The following is a 19,475-nucleotide window of genomic DNA, read 5'->3' as shown; positions in this document are numbered from 1 at the left end:
AAATTCATGACAATTTTACCATTTGTCGAAAGTCCACACAGCTAGCTCCTGCACACCACCGCGGCTTCAGGGTAGCTTGCTCCTTAGCCTCCAGCCTGGCTCCAGATTGCACAGCCTACAACTCCCACCCGCCATCCGCCTCTCCCGTCCCCACCCCAACCAAAGGAAGGCCCTTGAAACCGTTTTTGCCCTACCCAGAATCCAGGCCTGACTTTCCCCCAGAAAGAGTTTCCCCCAGAAACACTCTGCAAATTAATGAAGACAGACTTTTCTATTACAAGAAATGCCTTTACCTTGAGTCATCCTATTTCAGAACAGGATACTTGCCTTAGTTTGCATATATATAATGGGTATCAGTGTATTTTACCCAAAGCAAATGAATTAACTGCACCTCCAAAGGTGACTTCTAGACTCTAGTTGGAAGTCAGCACAATGGAGAACCACTAAAGCTTTAGAATTGGGGGCCAGTTTTTTTCCCCAAGATTTCAGAGACTTCTGGGCCAAATCTTAGATGGGGCTCCGAGGCCTCTCAGCATCCCTCTTCCCAATTGCTACAGAAGAAAGGATTTTCCCAGACATGTGGCCTATAGGGGAGGCTGGTGTTGTTGGTTGTATTGCCTTTCCCCAAAATATGTTGGAGTCCTATAAATGTGGCACCTATAAATGTACCTTACTTTGAGGGATTGCGTTGGGTGGGGGCGGGGGGGGGTGTCTCCTGCCTCTTTTCTTTCTCCTGTGGACCACGCTGCTTCAAAGAACCTGAAAACCTGCACAGGAATAAACAGATCTCTGCAAAACTAACCCCGGGTCATTCTGTCCTGATCCTAAATCATCCTTAACTTGTGACCCATGCAAACATGCCTTCACCTCTACCCCAAAGGTTTATCACTAACCACAGACATTTCTCTCCCCATGCCTCCTAAATAAATCACTTCCCAGCTAGGGTCTGAGAGTTCTGGAAGTCTCAGGAATTGAAATAGTTCACCTTGGAAAATCTTACTTCAGTTGGTTTTTGTCTTACAGCAGATGTTATATAAATACTTGATTATTGATAACATTCCCACTTTGCATAAATGTTTCTGCCCTGTTGAAGGCGATGAGAAGAGAAATGATATAATTATGGCAAACTAATTTTACTAATTACTCAAAGCATGACAGTCAGGGGTTCCAAAAGATGAGTGCAGAGAGGACCTGGGTGTCGAGCTCTGAGGTTCCAGGGTACACGGTGGGCCAAGCACTGGGGTATATGGGGGTTGGAGAGCAGCCAGTGTCCTCGGCTGACCAATTCAGCAGCCAAGGGTATGGCTGAGACCTTTCTGGTTCCAGCTCCCAGACCTGTCCCCGCACCTCTTCTTCTGATCCCTTCATTCACGGCTTCCTGCCCCCAGGCCTAGTTGTTGGCATAGTTGCCCCCAGCCGCCAATCTAGGTGGCCGGGCCCGCTACCCCTAGAGGTTCAGGAGGGGATGGAACTCCTGAGCTAAGTTCAGAGGAGGAGCTTGTCCAGGCCACCATTGTGGCAACTCCCACCCCAGGCCATCTGTACCTGCTGCCACTGTGGGTGTGTGCACGTAGATCCTCTGCAGGGTTTTGCCCGACTATTCCCGAATTGTTATGTTGTTGTTTTACTGCTTCTGAAATACCTAAATCCAAGATCCAGTCACCTGGGAACCCCTGGAAGAATAATTCTTCCAGAATTCTGGCCCCAAGTGGCTAAACCTGGGATGATGTGCCCATGGTAGGTCATGAGAGGTGACGTGATTCGTGGCCTCTAATAAATCTCTCCTCCCTGCATCTAGAACCTGGGTCATCTCCTCCCAGTGGCTCACACTGGCCTATGTGCACCAGCACAGGTGACCCAGGCGGAGGCTTCAGAAGCACAGCTACATGGGCATCTATCCTTGTCTGCCAGAGATGTCATATGGAAGAGAACTGAGGCTCCCTGGCTGGAAGCCCCAGACATTTGCATGAGGCCTTCTCAGACCCTATAGCTTCATGAGTCACCCCCCAGAGGACTGCCCAGCTGAGCCCAGAATGGTGAGCAGGTAATGATGGCCATTGGAGCTGCTAAGATTTGATGTTGGTTGTTACCCAGCAATAGGTGATTACACACTACCCTTGATCTGCAGAACTTTTCTTTCATTCACTCAAGTCATACCTTCCGGAGCACCTACTGTGTACCAGACTCATTGACAGGGAGCAGGGATACAAAGAGGAGCATAGAATAGCTTCCAGCAAAGAGCTCAAGGTTCCAGGTTAGAATATACGACATCCTGGTCAGGGCGCCAATAAGAGGTTCATGGCAAAGATGGGATCTCTCCTTCTTTTTTTCTTGAATTAAGTGAATCCTTCATAAGGCACTCCTATCGAGTGCCAGGTTCTGTGCCAGGCACAGCGGTGAACACAAGAAGCAAGACCCATGGAGCCAGTGGCATTTAAGACAGACACTTCTGGTCCCATGCTTGTCTTTTGTCCTGGGAGGAGACGCCTGCTCTTCTCGCCCCAGTACGTATGTGGTCTACCTGGTGGGGGGGGGGGGGTAGCAGAAGGAATAACATTATTTCCATAATAAATACTTTTGAGCAAGGCAACCATTTAATATTCTTTGTATCCAAGTGATTTAGGCCAAAGTAATTTCAGCGAAGAAGTTGTTAATTGAGATGTTGGCAACAATGGCATCTCCAACGCCTTTCTGTGAGACGCGTGGTGGTCGTTCCTGGGCAGTGAGTATCAGTGACTTGATTTCTCCTTCCCTTCTCTCAGCCACCTATTTATGAGTGGCCTGAGAAGGCAGAACGAGGCAGGAGTTAGACGTGGCTTCACATCTCCTAACAATAGCTGGGGACAGCAGGATGGCTCCTTTGAGGGCATCTGTCTAACTCTTCTGGAGAGTGGTGTCATTGGAGGTGTCCCAGGTTGGGTTCTCTGGGAAGCACACTCTGAGATGGAGATCAGCCGCTGAAGTTTGGTAGGGAGTATTCTCAGGATCAGCACCTGGGGAAGAGGAAGGAAGGAAGTGGGACTCGACCAGAGAAGGTGGGCTTCAGCCAACCCCATGGGGAGTTCAGAAGCTGGCCTGGCTTTTCAGATTTGTCTTACACTGAGGGGCCAAGGCCTTTATACTCCTGAGTCAACCACTCATTGGCTTCCCAGGAAGTGGGGTTCTCTGGGGCACAATAACTGTTTTCAGGCAAGGTAATTCCTCAAGGGGGATGACAGCTGAGGGCCACCTGCTGGCAATATTTCCGGCAGCTGACAATCTAGTTCTTTACTTCTAAATGGGATCTGGGTACATTCCAACATCTACCACGGAGGATGAACAGGATCTGTCCTCAAGATAACAGGAACGTTTTGTCAGTGCTGAACTCTGCCTATCATTCTTTTTGGGCACCTGTTCTTCCTATATAGTAAGTAGGTAACTGGCTCTGTCTCCTACAATGTTTTCCCATTTGACCATTTCAGAATAAGCATGATTGTGATGATAATGGAGGTGAGGAGGAGGAGGAGATCTGAGTTAGGAGATAAGCTATTCGTTTAAAGACCTGCACTCTTAAAATACACATAAGCAATGCTCTGTTATATTTGCTGACCAAGAGGGGTGCCTGGGTGGCTCAGTCGGTTAAGCGTCCGACTTCGGCTCAGGTCATGATCTCATGGCTTGTGAGTTCTAGCCCCGCGTCAGGCTCTGTGCTGATGGCTCGGAGCCTGGAGCCTGCTTTGGATTCTGTGTCTCCCTCTCTGCCCCTCCCTCTCTCGTGCTCTTGTCTCTGTCTCTCAAAAATGAATAAACGTAAAAAACAATTTTGCTGACCAAGAGACTAAATAGATGAACACATTTTTAGTCGGCTCGTCAGTATCTGGCGGGAACCTTTTAACAGACCGGGTTTCAGCCTGAGGAATCCACTCTGGCATATGGGGCTTGTTGCTGTGTGTGGTCCAGGCCTTTTGGGTTATGCTGTCAATCAGATAAGCTGGGGAGAGGAGCCAGTCTTCCCTTGGCTCACGGAGGGTACTATGGCCTTGATGCTTACAAGGATGTGCGCAGTGGAAGCCAGGAGATAATTTAGTTCAAAAATTTTTTTCTTTCTCAGAGTCACGAAAGGTATTTATCTCTGATCTCCACAAACCATAAGTACAGAAAAGTGCCATTTTATAGTAGGTAAAATAATGTACTTAGTCCCTTCATCATCTCTGTCCGAATTCACATACCATATGTGAAAATGACCCTTTTCTCTCATCAATTACAAAACAAATATAGAAAGGTTTTCCAAACTAGTCACTATAAGGAGTCTGTTAAAATAAGCATCTCTGTAAGACAGAAATTTTCTAACATGCACAGAAGTAAAAAGATGAATATATGAACCCCCCATGTACTCACCACCCAGCTTCAATAGTTATCAATATCTTACAAATCTTACTTCACCTATCCCCTTGATTTTTTTTCTGGAGTGTTTTGAAGTAAATCCTAAACATCATGTGATTTCACCGGTAGGTGAATATTTCAGTGTGCCTCCCTACCTGATAAGGATGTTTAGTTTGTTTGTTTTTAAGATAACCAGCATGGCACTATCCTAAAAATGTTGCCATAATTCCTTGACTTCACATACTCTTCAAACTTCTTTGTCTTAAAAATGTCGTTTCAAGGTTGGTTTATTCGGGTTGAGACCCAAAGAAGATCCAGGCATTGCATTCGATTTGAATGTTTCTTAACCCCTGTTATTCGATTCTGTTGCACACTTTTAAAAATAATGCCATTGATCTGTTTGAAAATGGGTTATTTGTCCTGTAGAATTTGCACATTTTAGATTTGGCTGGTCACTTTCTCAGGGTGTCATTTAACCAGTTTCTCCAACCGTTTCTCCTGTAAAATGATATTTACATCTTGAGTTGTGATTAGATTCAGGTTCAATTATCTTAGGCAAGCATTCTTCCTAGGTGGTGGTGCACCCTACCTATTGTTTCTTGTCACGAGGTGTGTTATTTCTGCCAATCCCATGTTTCCCAATGCCTGTCTGTCCTAGATCAGCCAGCGGGTCAGACTGATCACTCCATTAGGAAGCCTTTCATCTTTAGTTCTTTCTCTTGGGGACATGCTACCCTTTCCTGCCCTCAAAGGCTCGCCTGATATTTGGCAGCATTCACCGATGAGTGTAGCCTAGATCCACTATTTCAAAGTGGCAAAATGGTAATTATTAAACTTTCTGAAGTTATTGGCTGGAATTCTTAATATCCTTTCTGAAGTTATTGGCTGGAATTCTTCTGTTGAAACAAATCAGAAACAAAAGACCTTCCCTCATGAATTATCAGGCAAGAGTCCATTTCGATCCCACGGTTAAGTGTGTGATATTGTTTGATTTATGTTGACCAAGGGACTCCTAAAGAAAAGAATGACTTAAACATCCATAGCAGCAGAATTTGGGAGAGAGCCTGGCCGCTGGCCCGTAGGCTCGATGCCACTCTCTTCTTCCGTGTTCTTTCCAGGCCCTCCGTAGGGGCTTTTAGTCCCATTTCAAAGCCACATCAGCTGGGCCCTTGCTGTGACAGTCCTGTTCTTTTACTTTCGTCTTTATACTTTGTCTTGATCGTATCTATGCTCTGCCTGAAATATATACAATAGTTTCCCTTATTTTGGGGAAAAAAAAATCCTTCTCTTATGCTGTAATGCCTAATGTGTGAGTTCCTACAGAGTTTCTACTGAGATGGTGTAGCCATCTTTCAGTTCGGTTTCCATTCATCTCTTATACCTCATGCCTTGACCAAAGCAAATCCTCCCATTTCCCAAATATGGGCTGTGCATTCCTTCCGTCACTTCTTTACTCACACTGTTTCTTCTGCTAGAATTTGTCAGAGCTTCCTATCCCCAAAGATTTGGTTCAAGTGCCGTGTCTTCGTGAAACCATTTCTAATTATCCTGCCAGAAGAAAGAGATCAAGTTCCCAGTTGCCCAAAGAAATGTGTACCTGTGTGGGATATAATCTATTAAACTTTTGAAGAGATCTGCTAAATAATGCAGAGAGACAATAACACACTCACACAAAATTTAGAAATGGAAAATAAAGGAGAATACAAGCGCATTATTCCGGTTAACAGAGCTGCTGTGATTGAGCCATGGATCCAAGCTTCCCAAGAGCTTGAGAAAATGAGAGAAATGCTTAAATTACGTGATTTTCAGTACTGGAAGAAATCTTTTCAGTTCCATAGTGGTATAGGAAAATTTTCTGGGCTCCAATTTCCGAAATAAACTTCTCAGATGGGGTTATATGGGTGGTATCGTGAACATCGTTTTATAGCAAGAGCAGAAATAAATTTCATGTGGCCGTTTCTTATAGCAGCATTAGATAATCTTATGTGGAGCTAATCAGATTTAGTTCAAGTATCAAGGCTTCTGGTGTTCTAATCTGATCAAAGGAAATTCAGAATACTTACAGGAATAAATGGGACGCACATGCTACATAGGCAATCATCTGGGTTGACCACCTTTCCCATCCAGCGCGATGAGCTGGGTAAGCGATAGTTTAAGTTGAACCTATTGGTGAGAGCATACGTCGCTTGATCCTATATTTTGCTGCACAAGGGTTGGTGCATATGATTTGGAAACCAAGCGAGCAGATGCTAGGGTCAATAACCTTCTGCGGAAACTGAGAAGTTAATCTGTGTTCTCACTCAGATGGAAGGTCATTGTGTCCATAGTTAACTATAGACAAAGCTAGGGGTTCCCTAAAAAGGCTGTCTTTGATGGGCTCCTGAAATTGAACACCAGGATCTCTAGAAAACATTTTAGGGCCTAGACATTTTTCAAAATAGTTTTAAAAAATTATCCTACAATCATACTATGACCCCAGTAGCTTTCTTCTAGAATAACTGGTTCTCTACCATATGGCTCCTGTCTGCCTCCATGGGAATGTCCCTATGTAGCTTGACAAGGAAGCTTTCTTCAAGGCATTATTTCACGCCATCCAAATATTCAACACTGGATTTTGCAGAATGTCTGATGAAGATACTTGTTGCTTTAATTTATTCAAGAAGTTTTTTACTCTGGAAAATTTCAAACATACATAAAAGTAGAAATACTGTAACTAACCTCCAGCTAAAACAATTATCTACATTTTAATCTGCTTGTTTTTAATTATAACAGTAAAACACATGATAAAAGAAAAAAAATCAAAGAGTACCAAAAGACATTAAATAAGGTCCCTTTTGCCTTCTACTCCAAGAAAACCTCTCTTAACAGTTCTACAGTATCCTTTCAGAAATGTTCAGCACATATATGTATGCACATTAGTTCTTTTTAAAATATGATCACACTGTTTTTCTTACAGGTATTTTATTTTTCTCTTATACATACTGGTTTTCACCTTGCTGCTTTTTTAAACTTAATAAAATACCTTGGAGAGATTGCCATTCTTCTGGGTATAAATCCACTTCATTCTTTTATTAGTAACAAAAAACCTCTCTCCTTTTTTTTTTTTTAACAATAATCACCTTTATGTACTTCTGACTATATACCTACAGTTGTTCATCTTTCTTTACATATATTAACTCTTAATCCTCGCAACATCTCTACATACAATTATCCCATTTTACAGATGGGAAAACTGAGGGATGGAGAGGTACACAGCTGGTGAGTGTCAGAGTCTTATGCCCTTAACTACCTGACTGGCCTGCTTCCATGTAACACAATGTTGACCATGGTACATGCTATTCCATTGCATGGACCTACCATACTTTATTTCTGTGGGTGGATGTTTAGATTGTTTCCAATTTTGCCTGCTTTATTAGCAATGCTGCTGTGACTTCTGATTAAACGTGGAAATTTGAACACTAGCATTTATTGCCTATCTCTCCTGAGACCCCACTAATGTGACAGGAAAATTGTACGCATGCACAAACACCCAGAAAAAAAACCATAGGGACGAAGATAACAGGGAAAGAAGGTGAAAGTACCAACATTTTGGAAGCTGAAAAGTAGATAGATGACCAGTAACTAAGAACAGATCAGAGAAAGTTGAAACCTTCATGGTATTGGGCGAAACCAAGAAGCAGATCTGTTGGTGTTTTCAGAATCTCAGAAAGGTCAGGCACCTGGAGCTTCTGAAAGAAGGAAGGTGTGGCTGAAAACAAGATAACTGGTTAAAAATGTTTGAGGGGCGCCTGGGTGGCGCAGTCGGTTAAGCGTCCGACTTCAGCCAGGTCGCGATCTCGCAGTCCGTGAGTTCGAGCCCCGCGTCAGGCTCTGGGCTGATGGCTCGGAGCCTGGAGCCTGTTTCCGATTCTGTGTCTCCCTCTCTCTCTGCCCCTCCCCCGTTCATGCTCTGTCTCTCTCTGTCCCAAAAATAAATAAAAAATGTTGAAAAAAAAAAAAATTTAAAAATGTTTGAGATAACACTTTTAAACAATAATAAAGCAGAATATTCTCATGACCTTGGAATTGGGAAGGATTTCATACAGAAGAAACAACAGGCACTAACCATAAGGAAAAGACTGGTAGATTCAATGACTTCTCTTCATCCAAAGACACCATAAAGAGAGGACAAAAGAAAACCACAGAGTGGGAGACAATGTTTGAAATACATGTAACTATAACATGGTATTCAAAATACATGAAGGACTTTTGGCATTAAGAAAATAAGAAAAAGAGCAAATTTTAAAAATAAGCAAGACACTCCAACAAGCTCTTCACAAAAGAGAAAATCCAAATAGTTGGTAAACAGGGGGAAAGCTACCCAATGTCATTTTTCATCAAGAACCTGCAAAGGAAAGCCATAATGATATATTCTTACGTACCCGGCATATTGGTAAAATTTGAGCCGTTCTAATAATACCAATTGTCGACAAAGGAACAAAGGCACAGACACTGTTGGTGGGAATGAACCAGGGGTAGGGACCTTGGAGAACAGTTTGGCATTCTATGACCAAGTGTGAGGTATGCTTCCCCTATGACCTAGATATCTTACTACCAGGCCTACAACTGTGATTCTGACACCAGTTCTGATGTGGGTTTTTTTTTTTTACCCCCACACCAAGCAAATCTCCCACACCAGATCCCACAGGCTAAAGGCTCAGTCCCACAAGACTGCCCCCCTCCCTTCCAACACCAACCACAAGTCCAAGATGTTACCTGGTTCTTCTGACCAATGGGCTGTAAATCAGAGGTTTCCATGACCCCCTCCTTGGAGTCATTAATTTGCTACAACAGCCCACAGAACTCAGGGAAACATTTTACTCACTAGATTGCCAGTTTATTATAAAAGGATGTCACTCAGGAACAGCCAGATGGAAGGAAGAAATTCATAGGGCAAGGTATGGAGAAGAGGTGTGGAACTTCCATGCCCTCTCCAGGAGCACCTCCACGTGTTCACCAACCCAGAAGCTCTCAGAACCCTCTCCTTTTGGGTTTTTATGGAGGCCTCATTACATAGGCATGATTGATGAAATCATTGGTCATTGGTGATTGAATCAACTTCCACCCCCTCCCCCTCCCAGAGGGGAGAAGGTGGTGAGGGTGGGACTGAAAGTGCCAATGCTCTTAGCATTTGGTTGGTTCCCTTGGGAACCAGCGCCCCCCCCCCCCCCCCCCCCCATCCTTAGGTGACCTAGGGACTTCTCAAGTCACCTCATTAACATACCAAAAGACACCTTTATTACTCTTACCACTTAGGAAATCCCAAGGGTTTCCTGAGCTCTGTGCTGGTCACAGGATAAAGACTAAACATATATTTCTTATTATAAATCACAATATCCCAACACCCTACAGAGATCTGTGCAGACGGGCACCAGGACGTATGACCAAACAGGCTCAGGTCGTTGTTTCACAAAATAGCCTCAAAGTAGAAATGACCCAAGTGTCCATTAACAATAGAATAGATAAGTAACTTCTGGCATAGGCATTGGTTCTGTGGGATCCTGTAAACAGTGAAAACAAATATAGACTTCATGCAATAATACAGATGAATCGCAAAAAAGGTTGAAAAGCAAGACGCAAAAAATGCAATATGTCATTTGTAGAATCTTTAAAAACATCTAAGAGCTGGAAAATGTTAATTCTAATAATGTTATTTGTCTAGTCAGGCACGACACAAAATCCCAAAGTCCATCGAGGAAACTCACGTGGCCCAAGCTGCCTCCTGGGGACCTTTCCAGGGTCTCTGTGCATCCCAGCCTCAGGAGATCTGGCCCTGCTTCAAGGCCAACTCCTGCTTACCTGGCTTGCCTACCCCCTAGGCCTGCCCCTCAGAGCCCTTCTTATCTCTCTGCTGCGCTACCCCAGCCAGGCGCCCAGTCAGCCTCCCTTGCCCAAACCCCCTGCCCCCCAAAGCGTGTGTTCACAATAGCCTAACTGCAGGCCTGGGCAATGAATGCGGCTCTGTGGTCAAGACGGTGGGCCCCTGGGCTCAGACTTGGGGTTCACATCACTTAAAGGCTTTGTGATCTTGAGCAAGTTACTTAACCCCTTTGTGCTTCCCTCTCTCACCCCCAAAACGAGCATATTAATAGAACCCACTTCATAATGGTCATTATGAGAAATAAACCAATTAGTGTACCGGGCCCGGCCTAAGTACCTCAGAAATATTCACTATCATTACCTGGAGAAGGTACAAATGACATCAGTGATGTGAATCCCCCATGTTGGAAACTTCTCACTGGGCAGTTTTCTCCACGGCATCTGTATCTTGTCCATCATGGCCACCCCCACCCCCCACCAGCTCTTTCCCAAGGCCGTACTTCTCCATTTCTGAACTTCCTTTGCCCCTACCCTTTGACTCCGTTCTGTAATTTCTCAGACAATGTAGCTGCCCCCTGGGCCCCTACTCAGTTCCAGGCCTGCTCCTGCCTCTGCTCAGCCAGAAGCTCCCACACACCCCCTAAGCACAAGGCCACCCACCTCAGGTGACAACAAATGCCAGGGACAGCAAATCTTCGGTCCCCCCAGCTCCACTGAGCAGGAGGGAATTCGTTTTCCCGTGGAAATGAGTGATGCCAGTGCCCTTCAAATGGAGAAGCCACTACAGTCTCCTCCGGTCTTCAATAGCAAAATGTTCCTTGTCCCTTATGAACAAATGCAGCCGTTTTTCCTGTTTGATTTGCCACGGCCGTCTTCCCAGCGGAACGGAGGGTGGGGACACCGTGTTCCCCGCTGACTCTGCGTCTGGGCTGTTATCCTGACCAGCTGCTGGATGGACACCGTCTATGGAGTCCAAAGTTGATCAGGTTGGAGAACCAACTATCCACATAATCCTCATACCTGACCCTGAAGGCACACTGTGATCTTTTCTCCGAAGGGACATTCAAGTTGGGGGGAAGGGCAAAGAGTTCTTATTATAGGTGCCTGGGAGCCCTGATCTGGCCCTCTTGAGAGCCACTGGAGACTTGGCTGCATGTTGTTTTAGGGGGCTCCCCCCGTCTAGTAAAGTAAAAGAGAAAGACACCTAAAGCCTTAGAGATAAGAAAATTCAGTTTGTAAAAAGCAGGACTCTTGGAGCAGATAGTCACAACGTGATGGGAAAGGTGACACAACAGCGTGTTTACTTTAGAAGCCAATTATGCCAGGCACCTGGGTGGCTCAGTCGGTGAAGCATCCGACTTCAGCTCAGGTCGTGATCTCACAGTTTGTGGGTTCGAGCCCCACGTTGGGCTCTGTGCTGACAGCTCAGAGCCTGGAACCTGCTTTGGATTCTGTGTCTCCCTCTCTCTCCCTGCTCCCTCTGTCTCCCTCCCCCACGTGCTCTCTCTCTCTCTCTCTCTCAAGAATAGATATTTTTTTAAAAATTAAAAAAACATAAGCCAATTATGCCTCATCTCCAAACAGGTGTGGTGTGGGATCCACAACATTCAGAAGCAAAATATGTCCTTTTACCATATTTTTAATCCAAATCCAATTAAACATAGTCTGTGCCTCCACTTGACAGGAATACCAAGAAATGCACTATCAGTCAGGCTGTGGGGTGCCCCCCTGCTTGCCTAGGATGCTATGAGTCTGTCCAGAAAATGTGGGGAAAGGCCTTTGGTTTTTAGGCCATCCGGAATGATCCGGTGGTCTGGCCCCAGCTAACTGTGCCAGCTGCTGGGGAAGGTGGACGGCCATGTTCTTCCTGAGCAAAACTTGGACACAGAGATATTTAGCCTCACAGCTTTGGGTCTGGTTGTCTGGTCACCCTATCAGAAGTCCTGCCACCAGCGGGGTGCTGCAAAGGAAGTCGGGGGCGGAGAAACCCACCCAGTCAGGCCTGCAAGATCTAACCCTTGTCTCAGGGGCCAGACCACTCCTCACTTTCTCAGCCCCCTTGGCCTCTTGGTAGGCTGGGCAAATGGAGATTTGACTACAGAAGAGAAGGTGATTGATGGAAACAGATTCAGGAGTGGTATGAACACGGGCACTCGGGCAGCCTCCGGACCAGGAAAAGGGGAGGAAACATTCTCCTGGAGGCTGCAAAAGAAACACGGCCGGGTCGACACCTTGGTTTTAGCCCAGTGAGACCCATTTCAGATTTCTGACCCCCAGAACTGTGAAATCAGTTTGTGTCATTTCTTTCTTTTCTTTTCTTTCCTTCATTTGCCTATAGCTGGCATACAATGTTACATAAGTTCCGGGTAACTTCTCTGGTCACCGGCCCACTTGTCATTGTCCAACACTACCTCAATACCATTGACTAGATTCCTTTTTTTTTTTTTTTTTTTTTTTAATGTTTATTTATTTTTGAGACAGAGAGAGACAGAGCATGAATGGGGGAGGGTCACAGAGAGAAGGAGACACAGAATCTGAAACAGGCTCCAGGCTCTGAGCTGTCAGCACAGAGCCCGACGCGGGGCTCGAACCCACGAACCGTGAGATCATGACCTGAGCCGAAGTCGGACGCTTAACCGACTGAGCCACCCAGGCGCCCCTAGATTCCTTTTTTTTAATGTTTATTTATTTTTGAGAGAGAGAGGCAGAGCGTGAGTGGGGGAGGGGCAGAGAGAGAGGGAGACACAGGAATTGACAAGGAATTGACTATATTCCTTATTGCTGTGCCTTTCATTCCCATGACTTATTCATTCCATAACTGGAAGGAAGCCTGTAACTTTCCCCTCCACTCGTGCCCCCCTCTCCTTTTCTCTGGTAATCATCAGCTTGTTCCCTGTATTTATAAGTATCCTTCTGCTTTTTGTTTGTTTATTCATTGGGGTTTTTTGTGTTTTTGGGTTCCACATATAATGAGATCATATGGTATTTGTCTTTCTCAGTCTGACTTATTTCACTTACCATAAAACCTTCCAGGTCCATCCATGTGGTCGCAAATGGCAAGATCTCATTTTTTTTAATGGCTGAGTAAGATTCCATTGTGTGTGAGGGTGTGTGTGCGTGTGTGTGTGTGTGTGTGTGTGTGTGTATACACACACATCTTCCTTATCTATCTGTCTGTTGGGAAACACTGGGCTGCTTCCATATCTTGGCTGTTGTAAATACTGCTGCACTAAACATGGGGGTGCAGGTATCCCTTCAAATTAGTGTTTTGTTTTCTGTGGGGATGTGTGTGTCATTTGAAGCCTCAAGTGTGTGGTCATTTGTGACAAATGCAGACCCTTTCGTCAGGGGACAATTGAGCTCTGTGGCCCAGACTTTTGAAAATTAAAGTTTTAGCAAGGTTAGAGAAACCCAGCCACCCCCCCCCCCCAGGACCCTGAGGCGAGGCTGTGGGCCTGCCCCAGGACCCTGAGGCAAGGCTGCGGGCCTGCCTGGAAGGGGGATGGGAAAATATCTTCATCTCCTTCACACGAGCTCGCAGCGGGATGTAAGACACAGCTGATTTCTCAATCACATGATCCTGTCACTCGGGAACATTTGAAGCCCTAGTCGTGGGGCTCTCCTCCAGGACCCCTGGAACTGGCGGGTTTCTGCAGTGCCTCCATAAAGCTTGGGGCCTCGCAGGTCCAAAACCAATGCTTAGGGGCGCCTGGGTGACTCAGTCGGTTAAGCGTCTGACTCTTGATCTCAGCTCAGGTCATGATCTCCCGGTTCGTGGGATGGAGCCCCACGTCGGGCCCTGTGCTGACAGCCTGGAGCCTGCTTGGGAATCTCTTTCTCTCTCTCTCTCTCTCTCTGCCTCTCCCCTGCGTGTGCACAGGCTTTCTCTCTCTCAAAATAAGTAACCTTTAAAAAAAATGTTTAAAAAAGATAAGTGAAACCAATGCTTAAACAACTCATCCTTGGCTGGGTGAGCCTCTGTCATCTGGACTACCAAAAGTCTGCCGACCAGTTCTTCCTAAGAGGAGCTCCGATGATGGCCTCCTAAGAAGGGCTCCCTGGGGAGAGGCAGGGTTCATTGGAGACCCACCAGCAGGGTGAGTCTGGGCACAGTGCAGCTGAATGCGGGCATAGCAGGAAGGAGGGATGAGGTCCAGGCCGTCCATGTGGGGCGTTGCCTTGGCTGGTGTCTGGGCAGGACAGGGCTCCCGCTGCATACTGTCAGGCTGCAAAAACAGGGCATTAACAGGTAAGAATCCCGCTTATTGGGGGGAAACCTACAGCCTAGGGGTTAATCGTGCTTTGTTTTGCCTTCCTAAGATAATATTTCATATTTCTGGGGCGCCTGGGTGGCTCAGTTGGTTAAGCGTCTGACTTCAGCTCAGGTTACGATCTCGCAATCCGTGAGTTCGAGCCCCGCGTCAGGCCCTGTGCTGACGGCTCGGAGCCTGGAGCCTGCTTCGGATTCTATGTCTCCCTCTCTCTCTGCCCCTCCCCTGCTTATGCTCTGTCTCTCTCACTCTCAAAAATGAACAGATGTTAAAAAAATATTTTTTAATTTCATATTTCTACATGAAAGGAATCAATCTTTTTTACTTTTCTCATCAAAACTTTAGGTCGTCTGGTTAAAGGCAAGCGTATCAGTGTCTCATTTCTGCTGTAACAAACGACCACAAACACGGTTCAGAAAAACACAAATGTGTTATCTTCCAGTTCTGGAGATCAGAAATCTGAAACGGGTCACGGGGCTAAAATCAAGGTGTTGACCGTTCCTTCTGGAGAGGTGGGAAGAATCTGTTTCTTTCCCTTTTTCAGTTTCTAGAGGCTGTCCACGTTCCTTGGCTCGTGGCCTTTCCTCCTACCTCTGCTTTTGTTGCCCCATCTGCCCTAACTCTGAGTCTCCTGCTTCCCTCTCTCACTTCTAAGGACCTTTGTGATCACGCCGAGCCCACTTGGATGATCTAGGATGATCTCCCCATCTCCAGATCTTTAACTTAATTACATCTGCATAGTCAGTTTTGCCACGAGAAGGATCATATTCATAGGTTGCAGGAGTTAGGACATGGGCATCTTTGGGGGCCATTATTCTGCCTACCTTAGCAAGCCAATTTACGAAGATATTTTAGAACCTAGCTATAAAACACCTATTCATGGAGTCTTCTTGAGGGAGCCTAGTGTTGTCCACAGATGCCTGGCATATACTAGTGACTATTTGCTTCTTTCTCTCCTAGCTGTCTGTGTCCATTTGTTCACTCATGAGTCCTTCCTTTCCAATAGACAGTCAGTCCTTAGAAGCAGCTGTTGGAGATGATCCCATTGTGAAATTTCTAAGGCTCTTCACAAAGGGCCTCCAAGGACCTATGGATGAACAAGTTCTTGATTAGCCTCTAGCTTCCCTCCCCCAGGGTCTGAGGGCCAGCTGATTGGTCCATTACCAGAAAGAAAACATTCTTATTTCTAGCTAATCAGAAACACACATGCTTCCAGAAGATGGGGCCAGACATTGCCTTACTTCGCCCTCAGTGTACCCCCCCCACCCCATTCAGAGCTTTCTTCCATGTGCTCCTAAGAGGATCTCTGCTTTCTCTCCCTTCCTCCCTCCCTCCCTCCCTCCCTCCCTCCCTCCCTCCCTCCCTCCCTCCCTTCCTTCCTTCCTTCCTTCCTTCCTTCCTTCCTTCCTTCCTTCCTTCCTTCCTTCCCCACCCCTTCCCCAGGATCCTGGCTCCATCCTGGCAGCAATCTATAGGATCATGAGGAACATTCATCCTGCACCATCCAGGAAGGCAGAGCTAGGTCCCTCCTCCTGCCCTCCTCAGCAAAAGTCACAAAACTTACGGGTTCCTCAGAGCAGGACGTGAACAAGACAAGCCCTTCTCACCAGGGCTCTCACATTGACCACTAATGTGTATTATCATATTGAATATGTCTGCCTAGCTCATCTGTCTTGCCAAGACTCTCTCTCCACAGGGGTAGGGCAGAGGAAGGAAGGCTTTAAGGGGGGGGCAGTTTCACTCTCCCACAAACAAACAATTGAGTAAATAATTGAATGAATGAATGCATGAATGAGTGATTGATCCCATGTCTTTAACCCCCTCCTATCTTTTTTTTTTTTGTTAACGTTTATTCATTTTTAATATAGAGAGACAAGAGTGCGAGCTGGGGAGGGGCAGAGAGAGAGAGGGAGACACAGAATCCAAAGCAGGCTCCAGGCCCCCCTTGGTTGGGGGTTTTGAACCAACCAACCACGAGATCATGACCTGAGTTGAAGTGGACATTTAACCAACTGAGCCACTCAGGAGCCCCCGCCCCCCCCCCCCACTCCTATCTCATACTTCATAAAACACCGGAAACTTTGGTCTGACGAATTTGCCTTTACTGCAGAGATCAACCAGCACCCACATCTGCTTGCTTATGTCTCCTGCATCCAGGACATACCAACTTTCTGCCAGGACTTTGGCCTCTCAATATAGTGAGAGACGAGCTTGACTACGAGAGCAGTCTGTCTTCCCTTTTTGGTATGCTGGCAACTATGAAATTCCAAAAATGTCAAGTTAGAAGGTTACTTCATAATTTATGCTCCAGCCATCTCAGTATTATTTTCTCAACTGTAATTGTCAAGGGCCCCGCAACTGCTTCCGCCAAAATCTGTTCATTACCACACCAGTCACGTTTCTGAATATTAATTTAAATGCATAAAGCCTGCTAACACCTTCCTGCCAAAATGATGTGTTGTTACACGTTACTCTCAGTTAGCCCAGGCTAGCACGTGCTGTGATGTCAAACCTGTGCCAGGAATATTCTCCTGTGATCTTTCAGGGTGATTCTAAGTGTCTGAGCAAAACAGAGTCCCCTCTTTGAGGAAAAAATCTCCCAGAAACAGCCTCAGTGAGGCTCCTCTGGGAGTTGCCTGGGCAGTAACAGCGCCTCTGTTTGACTAACCAAAACAGTCAAAAGTTCTGTCTTAGGAGGGGCGCCTGGGTGGCTCAGTCGGTTAAGCGTCTAACTCTTGATTTCATTTCAGGTCACGATCTCACAGTCATGGGATCCAGTCCCGCATCGGGCTGAGTGTGGAGCCTGGTTAGGATGCTCTCTGTCCCTCTCTCTCAGCTCCTCCCTCTCCCACTCTCTCTGAAAATAAATAAAACGTTAAAAAAAAAAAAGTCCTGAGACTTTTAGGAGAGCAGGGTTCACTCTCCTGAAAATCACTTGGGGAAGGTGATTTCTAGTCTGTGATGTTTTGCTAGAGGTCCTCGGGCATAGGTGGAAACAGGAAAAAAACCTCTGCTGGGACCGTGGATTTTCCAGTCTAGACTGAGACCATAAGTGGGTGTGGCTCCATAAAGTCCCAATTTATTTGAATATCAAGCTATGAAGACTTTGAAATCAGTCATATCGGCTGTGGCGATTAAGGCGTGTCAAGTCAGCTCTGGTGTAATGACTACTTGTAACGCTTGCTGTCACAACCCCTTGATCACAAATGACACCCTCATTAGTAACCAAACCCAGATCCAGGTCTGTTAAAGGCCAGCCTGCTGAAGTCAGCCCAGTCAGCACCCACTCCTCCAGCTAATGCGTCTCTCTTACTGTTCTCTTTAGTTTTCCTACATTTGTCTCCAAACTCTGACAGTTTTCCATTCATCACTACGACTTAGGAAAGGAAATGTGATGCATAAAATATAAAATTGGCAAAAACGTCAGAGAAGTCACCACTTAAGAAATGAAGCATGAGGTTCTGCTTTGTGCTGACAAATGTTAACATAGGCTCCAACTTCTGACGGGGCCAAGAGGCAGAGACGGTCTGTAGGACATCCACAGGATTTCAGTTCTAAAGGATCAAGCAGGAGGTAAACATAGCTAGGGTACCCGTGAAAAATCAGAAGTGCTTTCAAAGGTGGAGGCACAACCTTCTAGATTAGAACTGTCCCTACGGAACTTTCTGAGATGATGGGCAATGTTCTGAATCTGTGCTGTCCAATATGGTAGCCCCTAGCCACCTATGGCTATGGAGCACTTGAAATGTGGCTATTTCCACCGAGCAAACGATTTGTAAATTTTCTTTAATTGTAAATAATTTGAATATTTATGTTTTAAATAAACATTTATTCATTTTTGAGAGAGAGTGTGAGCGGAAAGGGGGACAGAGAGGGAAGGGGACAGCCGCAAGCCTGATCTGGGACCCGAACTCACGAACCTGATCGTGACCTGAGCTGAAGTTGGACGGTCGGCCAACTGAGCCACTCTGGCGCGCCTAACAATTTCAGTTTTTAAGTTGACATGTAATGAACATACAGTGCTATCTTAGTTTCAGGTGTACGACATAACGATTCAACGATCCTATTCATTACTCAGTGTAGTCACCATCTGTCACCAAATAATTTAAATGTAAGTAGCCACAGCCCAGAGTTAATTCATAAAGTTCTCATAGGGGAGAGGTGCGCACGCTTGGTCTGAGAGAATTGAGCTACGTCACACCTTGTGGGAACCTAACGATTTCTGTATGGCTAAAGCAGGCTCACATGGAGCCTAACCAGCATAAATGTCAGAGCCTGTCTTACCCGTACCAGGTGAACCTTCTTTCCACGTTTTGGAAGTTTTTGAGTGAAAACTTAGTGGAATGACTGGCTTTCATTTTTTGAGACACGAGCTCACTCAAGGAAGGAACACATCTTTGTTTTCCCGGTATCAAACGCCATAGTAGCAATGTAGTAAGTTAGCAACTTCTCGCTCAAAAAAAGTCGGCATCCCACCACTTTTCCTGCATCTTGAAATTGGGTGGGAGCTTTGCCATCGGCCGGCCTGTGCCCTTGATCAGGTGAACTTCCGGGCTATGGTCGTTGTGATGTGATGATTTCCAATTCACGCTTCGCCAGCCTCTCTCCAGCCATGAGAGCCTTTGCCAAAATCCACATACGTGAGCTCTCTGGATTGCTCGTGATTGGCTAGTATAATAGTGATCCTATAAAACGGGGAAATATGGTGAGTTTGTCACCCCCGATTGTTAGCGTTCACGTTCAGGGCTAAAACGGTAACGGCAGATTGCAATCTTAAGCCAGGAAGTAATATTCAGCTGTCTCCCATCTCACATTCCACTTTCCTCCTTTCTCTTAAGCCATGACACCAGGTTTGTCACTGAGAGTTGTCACTTCTCTCTCGTGGATCTGGCTCTTCAGACCACCCCTGCAAAGGCCCCCAGTCCCCTGGAACTTGTTCTTCTGAGCTCGGAGGCCTGCTGGCTGTTGCTCTCGTGCTCTCAG

At 45.9% G+C, this 19,475-nt stretch overlaps 2 long non-coding RNA genes across 2 annotated transcripts; both read right to left on the bottom strand.

Moving 5' to 3' along the window:
• Positions 1-1,114: 1,114 nt before the first annotated feature.
• On the bottom strand, positions 1,115-12,535 carry LOC131489985 (uncharacterized). Its single transcript, XR_009250877.1, has 2 exons — positions 10,882-12,535; positions 1,115-2,521 (listed from the first exon to the last, which is right to left on the bottom strand). It is a non-coding gene; the product is annotated as an uncharacterized LOC131489985 (long non-coding RNA).
• Positions 2,573-10,682, bottom strand: LOC131489983 (uncharacterized). The gene is made up of 2 exons (XR_009250876.1): positions 10,583-10,682; positions 2,573-5,910 (listed from the first exon to the last, which is right to left on the bottom strand). It is a non-coding gene; the product is annotated as an uncharacterized LOC131489983 (long non-coding RNA).
• Positions 12,536-19,475: the final 6,940 nt, after the last annotated feature.

The sequence above is a fragment of the Neofelis nebulosa genome, chromosome 11 (assembly GCF_028018385.1).
Source record: "Neofelis nebulosa isolate mNeoNeb1 chromosome 11, mNeoNeb1.pri, whole genome shotgun sequence".
NCBI lineage: Eukaryota > Metazoa > Chordata > Mammalia > Carnivora > Felidae > Neofelis > Neofelis nebulosa.
Note: the sequence above shows the minus strand (reverse complement) of the source record. Positions and strands in the feature narration are given on the sequence as shown.